This window comes from Dermacentor variabilis, chromosome 9 (assembly GCF_050947875.1).
Source record: "Dermacentor variabilis isolate Ectoservices chromosome 9, ASM5094787v1, whole genome shotgun sequence".
NCBI classification, from domain to species: domain Eukaryota; kingdom Metazoa; phylum Arthropoda; class Arachnida; order Ixodida; family Ixodidae; genus Dermacentor; species Dermacentor variabilis.
In genome coordinates, this window is record NC_134576.1 from 63,039,756 (window position 1) to 63,054,096 (window position 14,341).

At 48.1% G+C, this 14,341-nt stretch overlaps 4 non-coding genes across 4 annotated transcripts; 1 reads left to right on the plus strand and 3 right to left on the minus strand.

Annotated features, from left to right (window-relative positions):
* Positions 1-1,205: 1,205 nt before the first annotated feature.
* TRNAS-AGA (transfer RNA serine (anticodon AGA)) lies at positions 1,206-1,287 on the plus strand. Its single transcript has one exon. It is a non-coding gene; the product is annotated as a tRNA-Ser (tRNA).
* Positions 1,288-3,555: 2,268 nt separating this feature from the next.
* TRNAS-CGA (transfer RNA serine (anticodon CGA)) lies at positions 3,556-3,637 on the minus strand. Its single transcript has one exon. It is a non-coding gene; the product is annotated as a tRNA-Ser (tRNA).
* Positions 3,638-8,239: 4,602 nt separating this feature from the next.
* On the minus strand, positions 8,240-8,321 carry TRNAS-UGA (transfer RNA serine (anticodon UGA)). Its single transcript has one exon. It is a non-coding gene; the product is annotated as a tRNA-Ser (tRNA).
* A 2,781-nt stretch (positions 8,322-11,102) lies between these two features.
* TRNAS-AGA (transfer RNA serine (anticodon AGA)) lies at positions 11,103-11,184 on the minus strand. The gene has a single exon. It is a non-coding gene; the product is annotated as a tRNA-Ser (tRNA).
* Positions 11,185-14,341: the final 3,157 nt, after the last annotated feature.

Below are 14,341 nucleotides of genomic sequence, written 5' to 3' on the forward strand. Positions count from 1 at the left end.
AGATGGATACCACTAAGCGGCAGTGCTTCGCTATACGCAAGGGTATTGTGCAGGATGTTTCGACTTTGGAATGAGCGATGATTTGTCGCCGGGATTGGAGAAGTTTGAAAAGCACTCGTTTCTCCTCTCAGTTTGAAGGGGAAATGTTACGGGGTGCCCTCCTCTCCCAGTTGTCTCGCCGTCGACGGCACCGACCAGAGCCGCAAGAGCGCATGCTACGCGCCACAGCGTAGTGCAAGAAAGCAAATATAGAAACTGGTTTGCCAGCTGTCTGGCGAGACGGGGAAGGTCGGGTCGCGTTTCTACGAGCGCGCAACTCTTCGGGGCGTTATCGGAGCCGGCAGCTGCTTTGACGCTGCACCCCCTCTCGTCCCATTCCGGTCTCCCTTTCTCCTCTTTCTATGTTCTGTTCCTTTTTTTCTTTCTTTCTTGCTTTTTTCCCATTTCTTCGTCAACAGGGGCAAGGACGCGGACACACCACCTCTCCCTGAGCAGGTGTGTTTGCAAGTGGTCCGCCTTGCGCGTGGCTGGTTGCGTCCACGTGCCCCCTGCTTCCAGCTGGCGTCCCTGTGGCGTATGGAATGCAGAGCGTCTCTTCGTTCGCTGCTGGGGGCGGCAGCGTCAATTTTATTCACGTGCGGTAACGTGACTAAAAACACTTAATGAATGACTGAATGAATGAATTAATGAATGAGCACCCTGTTGTCCTTACACAGTTCCCCACGTCACTTATCGGCTGAGTTATGCCTATAGATTTTAAAAAGAATGAACTTTCACGTGAAATGCCTCAATTGCGAAAAAAAGTTTCCTCTCTAGCATTGCAAGTAGCGCTGCTCGCCTTCAAATGTTATTTCAATCGAAATCAACTTCACTTGTGAGTGACAGCGCCAGTGTCGCGTTCTTCTATGCCTAAGTCCTTGTCCGTTTAGCGCTGTTACTTTTTGAAAAACATGAATAATGATCTCCAGCTCGGCCAAGTTTACACATGAAACTCACGCCCATTGTGTACGTACATGTGTCGTTCTGTGAATATATACGCGCATCTGCGAACAACGGGGAAAAAGTAAAGCAAGAAATTCATTCTGGTGAACACAATGAAAAACAGAAGAGCTATGTCCCTCCTGGGATGTCAGTGGTATTGTCGAGTGCCTTTGTCGCCGCAGCGCAGCGACTGCTCGACACTTCACGTGCGCTAGACCATCTGCGCAGTCGTGGCCGAGTGGTTAAGGCGATGGACTAGAAATCCATTGGGGTCTCCCCGCGCAGGTTCGAATCCTGCCGACTGCGAAAGTTTTTGCGCTTACAATTTTTTTTTAATTTTTACCTTGACTCACTTTCCCTGTAACTCTGTTTCGATATTCGTCGCAGTAAAAAAAAAAGTAACAATATGAATTTCTAGGACTTCGCAATTTCTGTCACATAGGCCCGGCTTCTGCAATGGACGGCTGTTTAATAGAGGGATGCTCACCGCAGCTGCTTCTTCCTTCTCCCCCATCAATATTGGGAATAACAAATTATTATTATTATTATTATTATTATTATTATTATTATTATTATTATTATTATTATTATTATTATTATTATTATTATTATTGGTTGATGTTGGCTAATCTGGTCATGTTAATCCTGCGCCTGCGCAAAAGTACTCAAGTTGCCTAGCTCTAATAACAAGAAAAGATAGCCGGATGATCGAACTCAGACACCCGTCATCGTTTATTAGCGCTCTACAAAGTCCAGTTTCTGAAAGCTGGTCCCCTAACCGCCAATCGTGTCATCCGCGCAGCATTCTTTTTGTTGAGGAAGAATAGTGAACTGCGCAGGCTGGTATAGTTGTTCATGGTTGAAGGGAACAGCGCTAATCTGACACGGCATGAAGCAACATCACCTAGATAGCGCAAGGTCACTGCGTCACTATACGTCATGCTACGCGCCCAGAATTTTCATTGCCAAGGGTGGCGTGACGAAACCGGTGACGTCAGAATCACTGTTGCCTGCTCAGGAGCATCCCCATTAGATTCTACATGGCACTCGGGCCACAAGCATGGCATCAAGAATCGGAGTGAAAAAAGCACTGCGCTATCTAGGTGGTGTTGGATGAACCCCGTCGTATATTGTGTCTTTCTTTCGTCCCGTGTCAGTTTAACGCCTCACTCATGTAACAACGAATTCATTTCGTGTTCAGTGATGTACCGGCAGCACCGCCGCCACCCTGACGTCACGCTGTGCAGATACCTTCAGAGAGAAAGCGTGGTGGACGTTCTGAACTGCTCTGTGGCACGCATTCCGCAGGTATAACGCAAGAATAGGCTTCTTGCAGCAGCTGGTTCACGACGCCCACACACGTGACTGTCGCCAGCTAAGAAGCGAGGCCACTGCGGTGCCGTGACATTGACCACCTGATTAACTTTACCGCGTCGGGCGCCATCTTCCCGTGAGCTCGTGCCGTTGCCTTCCACCACGTTCAGGGCGCACGCGCATCGGCACTCTTAACATTTAACGTAACACCAGTACATTCGAATCTTGCTATAATGAAGTCACCTGCGACACAACATTAACTTCATCATATACTATATCAGGTATTCGTTATAAGCGCGCACGCTGTTATCATGGGAAGAAATCACGGTTGGGTCAATATACGGGGGAGAAACGCAAGCGTGATGCCTCCGACGGGCCAGCGAGGGGTTTCCTGTCATTTTGATAACACGTCGGCAGCGGGATTCGTGCCGATACGTGACAGGTGGCAGCGCTAAATTTCAAGCACTTGTCCGTGCGGTCGCAGGGTAACGGCACTTATGGATTTTCCCAATGCAGTGGGTCAGCCACGATAAGTCACCGGCCAAGACACCCACGTGCACCCAGAATGTGCCATTCCAAGTTATTTTCGCTGGTTGAATAAGTAGAGTGGCGAGTTGCGCTAGTTGGTAGAAGTTCATCCTCTAATAGGGGGGGGGGGGGGTACTATAAACACGCGGACAACGCGTCCTGTCCACTTCTACTTCCATTGTCCGTGTGTTTATAGCGCAGTACCACCCCCCTCCCTTATTACGAGATGAACTGGTTAAATAAATGTTTCCTGTCAGAATGCGCTTTGATCCTATAAGATCTCGGATTCTCCGGCTTCGCTGTAGCAGTAGAATAGTCATTGAAGTTTAGGAAACACGGTGCTACGTCTCATAATTATTTTTATACGCGATAATTTGTAATATGAGTGTTCGTTATATCGAGGTCGGACTGTAGCCCTCGCTTATTTTCCGGTGCTATCCTTGTGCAGTCGGCTAGCTCTGATAAGGGAGAATGCGCTTCGTCAACCCCGGTGCTACTGAAGAATCTATTTATACTCACTTCCCTTTCTGAACAGTTACTGTACATTGTGACTGATTTATTGTAAATAACTGCGGCTGTACTTCTATTTGCGGCAGTGGTTAGGTATAGAGTTATCGACATTGGCCGTGAGATATCTTTATTGCGCAACCGCATGAAACCTACCTTAATATGATGGCGCCTGAGGCAATTGAAAAAAAAAAAAATAAAAGAGAGAGAGATGCAAAACGTTTCCGCAGCCGACAGGATTCGAACCTGTGCGGGGAAACCCCAATGGATTTCGAGTCCATCGCCTTAACCACTCGGCCACGACTGCGCGACGGTTTCGGAGGCGTGCAATGGAAACACTAAACTTTCTTTTTTTTTTTCTGTCATGGCATTTATTTCAGACAGAAATGACTCCTGCGGGAAAAACAGATTAATTTATCACGCAGATCGCACTGGCACATGATTGATAATATAGCGTTGGTTCACCTGTTACTTATCAGCACGCATTCAGCCGCCGACGGATCATCAACATGAAAGGTCACCCTTGGAGACATCACGCTTGCGTTTTCCTCGCACAGACGTTATTATTATTACGCCATGCTTAATCGCCTCTCTGACCATCTCACACACACAATATGATTGACTTTCGGTCGGGGCTGTCGACTCAGGACGCCATGGGACTGATTAAGCACCAGATCATTGACTCTACTTTCGCCGACACTAAGGCAATTCTCGGCTTGGATCTGGAAAATGCTCTTGACAACATATCGCATGCCTTTATTCTCAAGAGCCTGAGAGAGCGTAACGTCGGCAAGCGGGCGTACAATTTCGTGCGCTTCTTCCTTTCCTTTAGGTCCACTAGACTCAAGACTGAAGAGTTTTTGACCCACGAATTTTAGCTTGGGCCAAAGTGAACACCTCAGGGCGCGGTGATCTCCCCTACGCTGTTCAACACCTCCCTGATCAACCTGTCGCGGGCCTTGAACAAGATCCCGAACATTAACCACACGATCTACGCGGACGACACCACCATCTGGTGCTCCAGCGGATGTGAGGGTCAGGTCGAGGGTGCTTTGCAAGAGGCCATCGATGTGATGGAGCGGTATCTTATCCTCACCGGGCTAAAGTGCTCGACCGTTATATCCGAGCTCTTGCTCTACAAGAAGAGGCCCAGAGGCGGACCGGTCCTGGAGGCCAGCAACAGAGAGCAACACTACCTTATTCACTGGTAAGGGCTCCCCAGTACCGCGGGTGGACACTATCAGGGTCCTAGGAATGTTTATCGAGTCGAACGGAGCCAATGGAGCCGTCCTCAAACGCATTTGTTCCAAGACCCAAAACGCCCTGGGCCTGATCCGAAGAATCGCCAACAGGTACCGCGGAATCAGGGAGGACAATCCGATCCGGATTATCCACGCCTTCGTGCTATGCCACCTCGCTTATTCAGGGGCTATGCACAACTGGCTCGTATCGGAGCGCAACAAGATCAGTGCCCTAATGAAAAGAGTCTTCAAGCTTGCCCTCGGCCTTCCCATCTGAACGCACACAAAGGACCTCCTCAATTTGGGAATTCACAACGCGTTCGAAGAAATCATTGAAACCCAAGAGTTTTCCCAGTTTGTCAGACTCTCCGGTACCCCAGCGGGCCGAGCCATACTTGGCAAGCCGGGACGTAACCCCATGGTCGTCGGTCCCGACGCTGTGAAGCTGCCCAACGACGTAAGAGCCAAGATTTACGTACACCGGATGCCACGCAATATGCATCCCACCTACAACGAAGGACGAAGACTAGCCGGGGGTAAAGCTCTGCTCGCCAGTGCCCGCTTGAACAAGGACCGAACATGCTTCGTAGACGCGGCTTCATACGTTCAAGAAGAAGCCTTCTCCTCAGTGGTCATCGACTGTGATTCTAAAGTCCTTAGCTGCGCTACCATTCGCACTTCTAGTTCCAGCGTTGCAGAGCAGGTTGGTATTGCTCTTGCATTGACGGACAGCGTACATGACACGATTTATTCAGATTCCAAGGCCGCTGTCAGGGCCTTTCAGATGAGAATCGTGGCTCCCCAGTCCATACGTATCATCCAAAGTGCTAAAGACATCAAACATCACTCTTTGGCCTGGTTCCCTGCGCACCTTGGAACCACTGAGAGTGCCTCGATCAACCCCAACGAGGCGGCGCACTAGGCTGCACGAGGTTTGACTGACCGTGCGCTGGGCAACGCGTCCTCTCCTGGGCGACCCGAGCCTCTCTGCTCGTATAACGAAACCTGCAAATACAATTATCTGTCAAGAAGAGTCCTACCTTCGCCGCACTCCTCGCTGTGCAGGGCCCAGGCACTCACTCTCAGACTTCTGCTAACAAGCACTTACCCGAGCCCCGCGGCGCTGCACACAATGTACTCCGAACGGTTCCCAAGCCCGGACTCCCCTCTGTGTGGTGAATATGCGGACTTCGAGCATGTCCTGTGGGGCTGCGCCTCTGCCGCTCCCCTTTTCACCCAAGAGGAAATGATGAAGCTGATTAGAGCCCAGGACCAGACCTCTCAAATCCTGGCAGTCTAGAGGGCTCGCGATAGGGCCGTCAGGTTTCACCTGATGGTCCCCGAGTGGGCCTAGCCAGGCGACGTTGAGTTTGCTCGCGTCTATTGTGGACCAAATAAAGTTGTTTCACTCACTCACTCACTCCCGATATCAGCGTGCACGGTTATTCTTGTGCTATATGTGACGTGAACGAACACAACATTGGCACTTATCTCACAATGAGTGACATTCTATAAGCACGATCAAAAATAGGTGCTGATAACGTTCGCATGTTACCGCTTGCTGTAATTCCGGGCTTTTAAACAGTCGAAATGCGGCACGTGCCAATGAGAGCGATCTTTTTTCTGTCTTTGTTCGTGGCTTTAGCAGGCATGCAGTTGACTGCACTCATACCCGAACGCTAAAATTAAAATAAGCTTATAAACGTGGCAGACTCCTGAAAGAACGACTTCCTTATCCACTCGGAATCGTAGCGCTTTTTTTTTCATCGAGGATAAAGGCAGTCATGTACGTTTACGAAGGTATATTCAAATCAAATTTATATAGCGCTGCAACAATCAATATCACGTCTTTTAAATAAGCTTGAATGGAAGAAACTAAAGGTATTTGGTGTTTATATAGGGAACGAGAAACTTCGGTGATAAGACTGGTCGAGAGCTATATGCCTGGGATGCTAGGCGGTAAGAGAGACATTTGTCCTTAAGCACGTTCCTCTACCCGATTGCTCGGTGACCGGAGGGAGGGGAGGTGTTTTGGGTGAGGGGGATGAAGACGGCGGTACGATAAGTGAGGATGACAGAGGGAAGGAGCTGAGGACGTAATGGAACCGTGTGTCAGTTCGTGCTATTTTGTCAGTTCAGCAGAATGTTTGGGCATTGATGTCTACACAGACTCCGAGACCACGCACATCGTTACGCGCTATGGTATACGTTCACTCGTCTCGCACATGTGCGATATATGCGGTTCTACAGCGAAGTTGTATATGCTAGACGAAACGCTCGTGGTCCGACCACAGAAACCCTTCTGCGGGGGTATGAGCCATTGTCTTGCGTGACGGATGGACAAATTTCTGGTTGGGTAGGCATAGAAATGCTTACGCATTTAGAATGTATACATTCATCTACGTATTACTGCAGGGAAGAAACACAGAGGGGGACAGGGTTAAGGCAAGGTCACGATGACGTAATTATCTCACAGCAAAGGTGTGGCGCGCCATTGGCTACGCCGACAGTGACGTCGTTTCTCTCTTGCAGCAGAGCGCGCGCGCAACAGTCTCTCTGCGTCACTGCCTGCGTCCCTGTCTTTAATTAAATGAAATCTGCGGCCCCGGTGTGTCACTTTCTAACTACAGTGCGTAGCCGAGTCATAAACACTGTGATTAACGCCTTACTAAGCACGAATGCGTAACATAATTCAAAAGATTTTGATGAGCTCGCTCGATAAACACAATGAACCGCTCATTGAATCCCTCCATGATGGTGATAATGCGGAACGCAATGTGTGGCTTTTCAAATAAACAATGTGATAAACCCAAGCCAAACGTGTGCGTAACCTCATTAAGAGACACGTAACAAATAATTAAGAAATACTGTAATGCACCGTCGGCATTAACCCAGTGATTAACAGCGGAGACGTACATTTCCCCTTCGCTCGTTTATCATCTGTGCGGATGCATGGCCGGTGTGTTTTTGCTTGCTGCGTCGCCGGCCACTTCCGGCGTGGTTCCCTCCTTCGTAAGGAGAGAACCACAGCATGGGAGCATTGCGCAGCACACTTGAGGCCAGAGGTAACGGTCCTCGCGTGATCGTCACGTCAAAAATGCACGGTAGGTTTTAGTGTTCCGGCTCTGCAGGCCGAGCTACGGCTACGGTACATCGTTCTAGGGCAGGACCGCCGAACAAGTGCGCGCACCGATTAAATACTACCGGGAACCAACATTACCTGCAATTACGCCGAGTCTCAGAGGTCATGTGTTGGGCCGAAAGCGGAAAAGAAATTGCGCGGTGGTTACGACCGTGTTACGCGAATTCTTAACCGTTATATATGGTGAGATGAAATAATACTGTGCCTACACGTTCAGTTTTGTCGATTTCATTTCAATGCAGCGATGACTGCCTTGTGACAGCAAAGGAATTGGTTACGCATGTTCTGAATGACCCTCTATGAGATCTATTTCCTTCCTCCAAGGTCGCAATGTTCTTGAGGGCCCCACAAGGACACCGGGCGGAGCCCACGGCGACAGCATGTCGCTTGCTGTACGACTGACCAAAAAGGAACGCACAGGAGCGTTCGGCATAATTTAGTTGGTGATCGTGAAATTACTTCATCGAGGCGCAACCTCCGGCACCTGACAAGAAAACCAAAAAAATACGCAAAAGTAATGTCACTGCGCAGCCGACAGGATTCGAACCTGTGCGGGGAGACCCCAATGGATTTCAAGTCCATCGCCTTAACCACTCGGCCACGACTGCGGGCACGAGGCATAACTTGGCTGACTTGTTTCGCCAAGCGCGCAGTTCACGCAGCAGTTGTAACATCTCGAGATTTCATTGTTTGCAGCACAATGACATTTTCCATTTCCTTCACGACGGCGACGCGAACGCGGTCAATGGCCACAGAATAACACTGCGCTCTTATGCCACGGACGCTGCACATTTGTTCCCCAAATTTTGCCTAATTTCAAAGCAAAATGATTATTCTTATGATCCTTATCAATATGTGGTAGATATTTCACTTGCACACGTTTGGGGTAAATGTTCGTGACGTCAGTTACAGCACGTTGGTAAAGAATCCGAACATTCAATTGTCGTCAGAAAAACATGCCTACGGATTTTTAAGGCACATCCCATTTGTGTTTGCATAAAGATGCTTCGCGACTTTGTACAATAAACTATCAAGAGAAGAAGCAATATTTATCGCGATAATTCACTGAATCCGCAGCGCATGATTAAATATAAATGGTACTAGCTTACAAGCACGTACGGAGCTAGTGCCGTTAAACTGAGATGTCGAATGCTCAAAAGACCGCAATTTGCCTGTCAGCTATTTCGCACAAATCCCGACAAGGAAAAAAAAAAGTGTCGTAAGCCCCATATACAATAATCCTATATGAACATAGCGTGATCATACAGCACATGTGCTATTGTTACACGGGAGCATACGGATTCTTATATGTTCATATGTGATTCAGGCATACGGGACTGATGGACTCTTTAATAGGTACAAGCAAGTGCACAATGAATCTCAATGGCGACGCTTAAAGCCGCAGTATTTTTTTCAATTCTCGAGCAACCTATAAGGACTAAATCGCCCATCTCGAAGCATTAAATGTATTATTAGAAAGCATCGTGTATTTATACGCTCTGTTCCAACCTTGCAGTTTATTTGAAATCGCTACTTTACTATTCTTGTGACCACGATTTACTTTTTTGCTGTAATCATGATCTGCGATAATATACACAACAATAAAAAAATACGTGGTGCTAGAAAAGACAAGCACTCATTAGCGGGCTTGCAAGTTTCTTTTTATTTTTTCTCCGCCTTCTTTTTTCATCTGAGTTGTCATGCACTATACAATGTTGGAGTGGAATTATTTTATAAGCATGGCAGGTTTGGGTCCATGTTTCTTGTTCCTTGCCAAGAAACATGGACCCAAATCTGCCATGCTTATAATAACTGCACTCCGACATTGTAGTGCATGACAACTCAGATGAAAAAAAGACGGAGAAAAAATAAAAAGAAACTTGCAAGCCCGCTAGTGAGTGCTTGTCTTTTCCCGCACCACATATTTTTTTTTTATTGTTGTGTGTATATTACTGCAGCCAGGCGGAATGCTAGGGAAAATATGTAGAGAAATATCTAGCAACCAAGGCGAACGCAATATATACGGACGCCGCGGTGTATCCTCGGAAACGAGGAAGAACAGAGCAAAAAGTCGTTGCGACAAGTAATTGGCTCGGACTATATGAGGAGATCACTTGCGCGCCGGCACGGGACTGTACGGTAACTGAGGGAGAAGAAATGGCTGTTGCTCTAGCGGCCACGAAGGGTTACCGCGCAAACAAATCCCTTACAATATTAACGGATTCTAGGGAAGCATGCCGTAACTACATCAATGGCTGAATTGGCCAAAAGGCGCTCCAAATCTTCCTCCACGCTGGCCAACACGAAAGACGAGTTAGCCACAACATATTCTGTATACCGGGACACACTGAAATTGAGAGCAACCAGAGGGCCGATAGGACCCATCGCGAGCGTAGACCGAGCGGACCTCAACGGCGACCCCGAGGACTTCGTGACGGTGATCCCGACGTACTCCGAAATACTAAATTACCATAGAGGAACGAGCGTCAAATACACCCCGCCCCATAACATGCTTAATCAACAAGAGGCGGTTTGCTGGCGGAAGCTGCAAACAGGAACCATCCCCAAATCTACATCCCATACTAAGCAAAATGTTCCCAAGCCAAAACACGGACATATGCCCATGGTGTGGCGCGAAGCCCACCCTTTATCATATCACGTGGGAATGCAGCAAAAACAAAACACTCCCCAGTATAGAAAATCAGGGTAAGGAACAGTGGGAGAGTGTGCTCTTCAGCGGCAACCCGTGCCTCCAACGGGCGCTGGTACATCATGCCCGACGAGCAGCCACGGTCAGTGGTGCCCTGGAATAGGGGCGCCAACCCTGCAAAACAAGACAAGACAAGACAAGAAGAAGGTGGAAGCGCTCGGTCCGACCGCTGCATGACTCTGTAAATTAGAGCAATAAAGCGTATCCTACCCTATCTTATAAGCATGGCAGGACCGTTTCTGCCGCCTCCAGTTTGCTTCTGTGCGAGAAGTTTTAAATCTTCACAAACGGACACATGCATTCTTAAACACACCGCTACCAGAGCAAGTCGCGAGCTAAAATAGTTCTTGTTGGTTAGAACGACGATCGCGTGAAACTGAAGGAATCGCAACCGAATGTTCACTGCTCGTAAATAAATCCACCGCTAAAATTCAATTTTGTTCCGCTTTAGATGCACTATTAGATGCAATTAACATAATTGTGATATCGTTTTTCACTGCTGAATTCAAGAGTTGTAAACTTGGAGTCCAACAAAGTTGTACCTTGCAATTTACATTTCTGACCATACAATGCACTCGTGGATCGCAGTTGGGACACATAAGATTGGATTTATTGTCTCAATAAGATTCCTTGCCGGCCCACAAGAAGTTACGGAAATTAAAAAAAAAAAGAAACTCTACGCAGTCGACAGGATTCGAACCTGTGCGGGGAGACCCCAATGGATTTCTAGTCCATCGCCTTAACCACTCGGCCACGACTGCTAGTGTTGGCGGCCGTGAGGAAGGCGTCGACGCAAGCATTATCTCGAGGGCTTTCGCAAACTCGTAAGCACGATCGTTCGCATGTCAAGTAGGATGCTCGGATAGCGGGCTGGCTTCTCATTGTTTGCATTAAAATGGAGCTCTTCCTTTCTCTTTGTCACAGCGACGAGAATGTGCTAAGGTAAAGGTAGCTGAGCCCGCATCTGGAAGAAAGTCTGCCGCTATAGGCGGCACTTGCTTTAAGAAATGTCTAGCAATTTGTGCGTTCAAATATTTACTATATATTGCTTGAAACCAAACTCGACTTTTATTTCTCAGTAACGGAGCCATGTGGTTGTTTCCGCGGTGAGCACGCTTCAACTGGTCGTTTCCCGGGATTTTTAAAAATCTCCCTGCTCAATTTATTCACTCTTCTGAAAATAAAAAGAATATATATATATATATATATATATATATATATATATATATATATATATATATATATATATATATATATATATATATATATATATATATATATATATATGTATATCGGATCCCACGCTCTGTGGGAATCGATGTCGGCGAAGCTATCTATGCTGTTTGCTTGGATGTTGACGATGAATGTGTAATTTCTTCAGCGCTTACTCCAACGCGAGAGTCGTGCGTTGATGTTAAACGTTACTATGCGTGCACCACATGCTGCATATCTGCGTAGGAGACAGAGCACACGGGGAGACGTGTTTGCTTGAAGCGTTGTTGTGCGCCGTTGTTCATAATCTCTGAGATGGTTGAGCCCTATCATTGCCTCGCATGGCACGTCGCTTCGTGGCAGAATTGTGAAACTTACTTTTCAATTGAATTATGCGGCTGTATGCGTCAAAACCAGGATCGGATTATGAGGCACGCCGTACAGGCGGACACCGGATTAATTCTGTCACGCTGGTGTTCTTTAATGTGCACCTAAATCCAAGTGTACTAGCGTTTCCGTATTTTGCTCCCGCCGAAACGCGGCTGCCGCGGTGGGGATTGAACCCGCGACCTCGAGCAATGCAATAGCCGTGGAGCTACCGCGGCGGGCGCAGAAGTATTGAGTTGACGTGCGACTCCTACCGCAGTGCTACCTAGACCCAACGGTGTTTTAACCTAGCTTTACGTCTGCACGCCCTGCGTCAGTTATCCGCTTGACAAATTTGCATGGTGTTTGTTTTTCAGAAATTGCAGAAGCGGACTGTACTGTACCTTCAGTTTGCCCGCAACCACTGTTTCCTTGCCTTCTGACTTCACCTTCTCCTTCTGTGTGGGAACTGCGAGAGTGGCAAGGCTGTTATTCCCTCGTTTCGCGACTGCGTCGGTTCTACCCGTTCTCTGCTTCCTGTACCCTCACCACTCCACTTGACTCCACTTGACTTGCACATTAGTATAAAGATAGGCGCTGCAGTTTCTGAAAAGCTTTCGAGGGGTGTCACAGATAATGACAGCTCTCAAGAGCCTAATTGGCGATTCCCAGGGAGCTAGAGGGCGAAATCAAGAGTTTGATTCCCAGGGAGCTAGAGGGCGAAATCAAGAGTTTGACGAAATCTCGTCTTGGTCATGAAGTAAGCTCTAGAGGACATTGTGCACATGCCACGTGATGGAAGGTCCAAACGAGTTTCTCGCGTCGATTTTCTTCTCTGGCACACTCCTTCCATGTATATGCACGCTGTGAACCAATCCGGGACGCTGCGTGCAACGAAACAGCAGCAGCGCCAAAGTCGAAGGAAGTGGCCGGGTGATCGTACACAGACACCGGTCATCGTTATTAGCGCTTTACGAGCTACAGTTTCTGGAAGTTCGTCCGCTAAACGCCAGTTTTGTCATCGGCGCAGCAATTCTTTCGTCGAGGAAGAATAGTGAAGCGGGCGAGCTGATATAGCTTTTCATGGTTGCAGGGAATATCGCTAGTGTGACACAGAATGAAGCCCATCGTATATTTTGTCTTCCTTTCAGCCGGTGTCATTTTAACGCCATACTCCTGTAACAATTAATTCATTTCGTATTCACTGATGTACCGGCAGCATCGCCGCCACCGTGACAACACGCTGTGCAGACTCCTTCAGACAGAAAGCTCGGTGGACCCGCCACGGTCTAAAGTGGTCTTTGGCACGCATTCTGCAGGTGTAACACAGAAATAGGCTTCCTACAGGAGCTGCTTCACGACGCTCACACACGTGACTGTCACCAGCCAAGAAGCAAGGCCACTCGGGCGCCGTGACATTGACCACCTCACTACGTTTACCGTGTCGGGTGCCCGCTTCTTGTGAGCCCGTACGGCTACCGACCACCACGTTCAGGGCGCACGCGCATCGGCACTCTTAACATTTAACGTAACAACAGTACATTCGAATCTTGCTACAATGAAGTCACCTGCGACACAACATTAACTTCGTCATATACTATATCAGGTATTCGTTATAAGCGCGCACGCTGGTATCATGGGAAGAAATCGCGGTTGGGTCAATATACGGGAGAGAAACGCAAGCGTGATGCCTCCGAAGGGCCAGCGTGGTGTTTGTTGACATTTTGATAACCCGGCAGCAGCGGGATTTGAGCCAATACGTGACAGGCACCGTGTTGTGTTTCATACAACTGTCCGTGCGGTCGCAGGGTAACAGCACTTATGGCTTTTCCCAATGCAGTGAGTCAGCCAAGATAAGTCGCCGGCCAAGACATCCACCCAGAATGTGCCATTCGAAGTTATTTTTGCTGGTTGAATAAGCAGAGCGGCAAGTGGCGCTAGTTGGCGGAAGCTCATCTCGTAATAAAGGGTCTACTATAAACACACGAACATGGCCACAATTAGCACATGACCGGGGTAGTTGGAAAAGTATGGGAGAGGCTTTTGCCCTGCAGTGGGCGTAGCGAGGCAGACTATGATGATGATAAACACGGATAACGCGTCCTGTCTACTTCTACTTCCATTGTCCGTGTGTTTATAGCGCAGTAACCCCCCCCCCCCCCCCATCCTCTTATTACGAGATGAACTGGTTGAATAAATGTTTGCTGCCAGAATGCGCTTTGATCCTATGGGTTCTCGCATTCTCCGGCTTCGGTGTAGCAGTAGAATAGTCATTGAAGTTTAGGAAACACGGTACTACGTCTCACAACTATATCGTTATACGCGATGATCTGTTATATC